Source organism: Mustela putorius, unplaced genomic scaffold (genome assembly GCF_011764305.1).
Source record: "Mustela putorius furo isolate JIRA1106 unplaced genomic scaffold, ASM1176430v1.1 tig00003942_pilon_pilon_pilon, whole genome shotgun sequence".
Classification (NCBI taxonomy): Eukaryota; Metazoa; Chordata; class Mammalia; order Carnivora; family Mustelidae; genus Mustela; species Mustela putorius.
The window spans coordinates 1,546,697-1,552,696 of NW_025422087.1; the positions used below are offsets into that span (position 1 = coordinate 1,546,697).

Genomic DNA, 6,000 nt, shown 5'->3' on the forward strand with positions numbered 1-6,000 from the left:
TTTCTATGTGTGTCTGTGAAAAGTGGCAATCAAAGCTGGAATGTCAATGCATAAAGTGGTAACAGAGACCAAGAGGCCCTGTGGGTACAGAATAAAGAGTAAATAAAGAAATAAGATTTTGAAATGGCAGCATTACTGACACATATTTTTAATAACCAAATATCTTTAAGTATTAAAAAACAGATTTTTATTATCGAAATGTCTACCAGAAACCTTGACCTTTTGCCCTTTTCCCATCGAAACAACTCTTTTAATAATATAAAAACTTAAAACGTCTCTTAGGAAGGTAAATTATAATGTTATAGCAAGAAAGGATGCTGACTGCCCCATATATGCAGATTAAAAAACGTCCAAATTGGTAAACTTGATTTATCTTCACTAAGGTGAAACACTGCATTATATACTCTCATGTAAAAATTAAATTAATTCTTTATATTTAAAGAGGTATATCTTTTTGTGTCAAGTATAACAAAAAAGAAGTTATTTTGAAAAGAAATCTTGGGATGCCTGCGTGGCTCAGTTGGTTAAGCAGCTGCCTTCAGCTCAGATCATGATCCCAGGGTCCTGGGATCAAGTTCTGCAATGGGCTCCTTGCTCAGTGATGAGCCTGCCTCTCCCTCTGCCTCCTGCTCCCCCTGCTCATTCTCGCTCTCTCTGATGAATAAATAAAATCTTTCTTTAAAAAATCTCATTTCTTAAAATTTGTATCTCTTCTTTTTTGAAGATTTATTTATTTTTGAGAAAGAGCTTGCGGGTGGGGGGTGCAGTATGCAACAGGAGGATAGGGAAATAGAGACAGAATCTCAAGCAGACTCTCCAAAGAGCTTAAAACCCAAAGAAGGTCTCATTATGCAAGCATGAGATCATGACCCGAGTGGAAATCAAGAGTTAGACCCTTAACCAACTGAGCCATCCAAGAACCCCTAAATGGGTGTTTTCGTTTACACTAGAATAGATCATAACCGATGTGAGGCCTACCACTGGCCCTTAAGTCCACATCCCTATATATCTTTCCATCTTAATATTTACCATTTTTTAGGTCTGACACCAATGACAATCCCTATAAAGGGCAGAGATATAAGCCAGAACCTTAAAAAGAATATCCCATAGCTACTCCCTGAAATGTGACAATCCTCCTTACCTGTATTTGTTCCTCCCAGAGTGAACCCAGTGGTAGGTTTCGATCCAAGGAGCCCGGTTCCAAAACCACCTGAAGGAGCAGATGTCGTGGCAGGAGTTGCAGTGCTTCCAAGAGTTCCAAAATTGAGACCCACTGAAGGGTTGCTTATTTATAAAGAACACAAAATAAAGTCTACTGGAACCAGTATTTCCTAAAGAAAAATAAGAATTAACTCTTCAAGGTTAAACATTTTCTTTCTTTTCACATATTCAATATATTGCCATAGAATACAAAAAGAACTAACAATTTATTTTTAACCAACCCAATTCAAATAGTCTCCTGTTCTCTTTAAAAATAAGTCACATACAAAAGATTTCAGATCCCAAGGAAATCATAAACAGTATCACATATTCTCCTTTTCTAAGTTTTATTGACAGCATATTTTAAAATGGCCACAGAGAAGTCCTATGAATGTGGATCATTTTCCTCATGAATGACTCACGTATAGTTCATATTTCTAAATACATTTCTTCTTTCCCAACTACTAAATAAAGAAAAATAAAACATACTCAGAAAAGTTCTTTTAAGTGATCTTTGCCACCTCTCTGTTGATTTATCACCATATTCGTGGATTTAGAAAGGGAGAGGGGGATACAGTTACTTTTCTTGTCACCAAAACAGCATCAAGAACTGGGGTAGGGGTGAGAAGAGGAAAAGAAACATAATCTGACAAGAGGAAAATACAAAGTAATTACCCTCTATCCAGATTATGTGTTCATAAGCAGAAATTCTCTTCAGAGTTTCTGAAAGCTCAAAAAGAACAGCTGGTGATAGCAACTGATGTGAACAAAGTTCACAACTTTCAAATGTTCTTATCAAAACTCAAGGGCTCATATTTGCTAACTATAGTGGGAGACCAAATTATTAAAATGAACAAAATGTCTCAACAACCTAACACTTCAAAAATTGTACAAGAGAGTTAAAAGAGACTATAACACATAACATAATGGGAGCTCCCATTCATCCTATATAGGTATCTTTATTCTCTCTTGCCTGCCCTTCCAAACAGACATAATCCCACGAGAAGTCAAGGTCAGTTTTAAAAAGCTTATGTCTGGGACACTGCAATTTAAGGAGGTAGCGGTGTTATGGCTGGGTTCCAGTGCCAACTCTCCAATGTCCTGGGACGTGTGTGACATAACTTAGCCTTCTTGATCTCTGTTTCCTTATATGCAAAATGTTAATAACTGTGCCCACTTAACAGATTTTTTGCAAAAGATTGAGAGATTATGCATGGTGAATTAACTTCACTTAATAAATGTTATTACTGTCATCATTAGGAACTTAATAAATTCAACTAAACACATTTTATACAATGTATTACACCAGCCAATCACTGTGAGAGGAACAGAACTTGAAACCAGTCATCAACACTGAGTAGGGGGTCAAAAAAAGGGTCCTGGGATCGAGTCCTGCATCGGGCACTCTGCTCGGCGGGGATTCTGCTTCCTCCTCTCTCTCTGCCTGCCTCTCTGCCTACTTGTGATCTCTCTCTGTCAAATAAATAAATAAAATCTTTCAAAAAAAATGGAGCGGGCCCGGTGTCTTAGTTTATCATTGATTTTAAAATTATCTCTAGGAACATGGGTATGTGAAGTACAGAAGGTTGGCAAAACAGGGTTTAAGGTATTACCAACAAAGCACAAAACTGTGAACACTTAATCAACTGAGCTAAAAAGGTACTTTAATAAATGTTATTGGCAAATTTTGAAGACCTCAAATTAAGGAAATGGTAGTTATGCTCTCCTCCCTCCCAAATAATTCAGTGATCCCATTTGGTTTTACTGCTATTCCATTAATATAGAAAGACGCACAATGAAATTTTTTTTATTTTTATTTTTTCTGAAATTAGGTATTTTTAGACTAAATATTTAAAATTTCTTGACAACTTAAGATAACTGAAGACACAAGGCACTGTTTCATAATTAAATGTGAAAACATTACCGAAGAAATACTTCAAAGTGGTATCTTCTTACTCAAGAAAGCAAAAGAGAAATTTCTCTACAGGAGAGAAATTTATTTAAAAGCTACCCCAAACAGGACCAAGTTTTGCCTCAACCCACTATTATCTGCCAATGGCTCATCAGAATGTGTTACTGTTGACTCCATCAGGTCAGGAATATTGTTTTAAGTTCTCCAGCATGCCCTAATGTGGACTTAGAAAGTAACATTTAGGGAGCACTTACCAAGTGCCAGATATGATGTTAAGTACTTTATTCATCAGCATCTCTGTTCCAGATGTGGGAACTGAGGCTTGGAGAGTAACTTCCCTAAAATGATTTACCTAAAGAGACCAAATCGGGATGCCTGGGTGGCTCAGTGGGTTAAAGCCTCTGCCTTCGGCTCAGGTCATGATCCCAGGGTCCTGAGATAGAGTCCTGCATCTGGCTCTCTGCTCAGGAGGGAGCCTGCTTCCTCCTCTCTCTCTGCTTGCCTCTCTGCCTACTTGTGATCTCTGTCTGTCAAATAATAAAATAAATAAATATTTAAAATCTTAAGAAAAAAAAAGGATATTTTTGACACAGCAATTGCGATAGCATTGAACTAATCTAAGTAGGAGATGATAGGAATAGTTTTCGCCAAATCGGAGAAGGGTTACTGGTTGAAAACCTGGAAGAAAGAGCCAGTACCCTTATTTATTTCACCATCTAAAACAGAGTCCATTATATGGAACTGTGTTCAGTAAATATCTGTTCCATGCATGACAAGAGCTTGCAACAGGGCGGTGGCACTGGAGTGAAGCAAATGGAAACTAGGTAATTAAAATTAGCAGGCCTTGCTGATTAAGGGTGCAGAGAGAAAAGGAGGTATTAAGGGAACTTCCCAGACTTTTCCTTGACTGTGTAGTCTGTACCTACCCCGTTTTTCTTGGTAAATTATGTTTTTTTTTAATTTTTTTTAAGATTTTATTTATTATATGAGAGAGAAAGAGAGAGCTCTCAAGTAGGCAGAGAAGCAGGGGGTATGCCCCTTGCTAAGCAGAGAGCCCCATGCGGAGCTCAACCCCAGGATCCTGGGATCATGACCTGAGCAGAAGGCAGAGGCTTAAGCCACTGAGCCACCCAGGCGCCCCTGTACCTCCCCTTTTTAATATAAGGAAGATACTTTTGGCTTTTTACTCTACAATGACATCCCTCAAGCTTCAGGAGATAGATACCTTGTAACATTTTCTATGCACACTTCTTGATGTAATGAACTCCTCCCCTTTTACCTTAAAGAGTCGGAGTTCTAAAAATTAAATCTCTCACCATGAAAATGACCTTTGACTATTATTGTCTCTTTCTAAACCTCTGCTGACTGTATTTCGTCATCGCCTGAAGCGGTGCTTTAGCAGGTTGCACAAAAACGATAAATATGCTACCTACAGTTTTCAGTGTAACTAGAAGACAGTGTGAGTCATTCCACCATAACACTCACGAATACTACTACGCACACTGTTCAAAATGACCACCAAGAAATGCTGCAACACGTATTTAAAACAAAAACCTGCAGTAAAAAAGGACAGGGTTCCATGAGGTACCAAGAGGTGAGCTCGTTTAGAATACCACGAAATCATTAAAGCAGTGGAATGTCCAAAGCCGTATATCCTGCAATGAATTCTGAATTATCAGCGATACAACTCTAATTGTCCCCCTTAAAATTTTTCTATTGTCTTTTTCTGAAAGCCCAGAATGACCCACAATGTCGTTCATCCCTTCTGTGCCTCAGACTGCCGCACTGCTAGGGCTCAGCGTGAAATCCCAGGCCCTTTCACCCAGCCAGACCCCACTGGACAGGGACACTGGGTGAACCATTGTGGATTCTGGGGACTCACAACCCTATGACCACCCTCCCGACCAGGCCCCCGAACGGCAGGACTATGAGGCTGGCGCTGCACAAGTCTGTCTTTCTCTTTCGCAGACCCACTAGAAAGGAACCCGGCGCGAAGGGAGAGGGACGGGCCCACCCACGGGATCTCACGGAGAGGACCAGGCCGGGAAGGCGCAGAAGCGCAGTTACCGAGATGCCCCGTCCCGAAGGAGAAACCGCCGCCTGCGCCGGTCCCGCCGGGGGCTACGGTGGTGGAGCCCAGCGTGCCGGTCCCGAAGGAGAACCCCGTGGACATGGCGGCCGGGGTTCAGCGCCGAAAGGAAGCTGCAGGGGTTCTGGACGTTCCTCTCCTCAAAGCCAAGGCGGGCCAGGCAGCATCGCTCTTGCCTAGCCGAGAACTGGCGGGAACTTCAAGCCCTAGAGGCTGAACAAACAAGGCCGAGGTGGGCGGGGCAACCACCCGAGAGCACGTTCCGGCTCCCGCCGCGCGCTCGTAACCGGGAGCGAGCCCGCCGCGCAAGGCACCCTGGGATGGGAGCAGTGGATCACGCCGGCGCAGGGCATCCTAGGAGAGTGCGGGATGCGAGGGGGGGGGGGGGGAAGGGTTGGACAGCGGGGTTCTGGGATGGAGCCCAGCACCAGCCTCCTTGCTCAGCGGGGAGCCTACTTCTCACTCTCCTTCTGCCTGCCGCTCCCCCTGCCGGCGCTCTCTCTCACGATCTCTCTGTCAATTAAATAAATAAATAAAATATTGTAAAAAAATGCTTGGCACATACAGCTTATATGTTGATTAATAAAACATGTAAGGTTAGCTGGAAGAAAAGTGCATGTAAAAATGTAGTAGGGAGTAATTTATATTCATAATAAGGGAAACTGATGTGGGCCATATCGGAATTAACTTCTCAATCATTCTGTAAATCAAACAGTTTTAAAAATAAGTTTATCAAGGGCACCTGGATGGATTGGTTGGTGCATGCAGCTCTTGATTCTCAGGGTCGTGAATTCAAGCC

At 41.8% G+C, this 6,000-nt stretch overlaps 1 protein-coding gene across 1 annotated transcript in view; it reads right to left on the minus strand.

The window, feature by feature from the left end:
• LOC123389044 (ligand of Numb protein X 2-like) overlaps positions 1–5,460 on the minus strand; it is a 59,467-nt gene extending 54,007 nt beyond the window's left edge. The window contains 2 exon segments of the mRNA XM_045069671.1: positions 1,142–1,331; positions 5,180–5,460. The gene's annotated coding sequence lies outside the window, so the exon portion shown is untranslated.
• Positions 5,461–6,000: the final 540 nt, after the last annotated feature.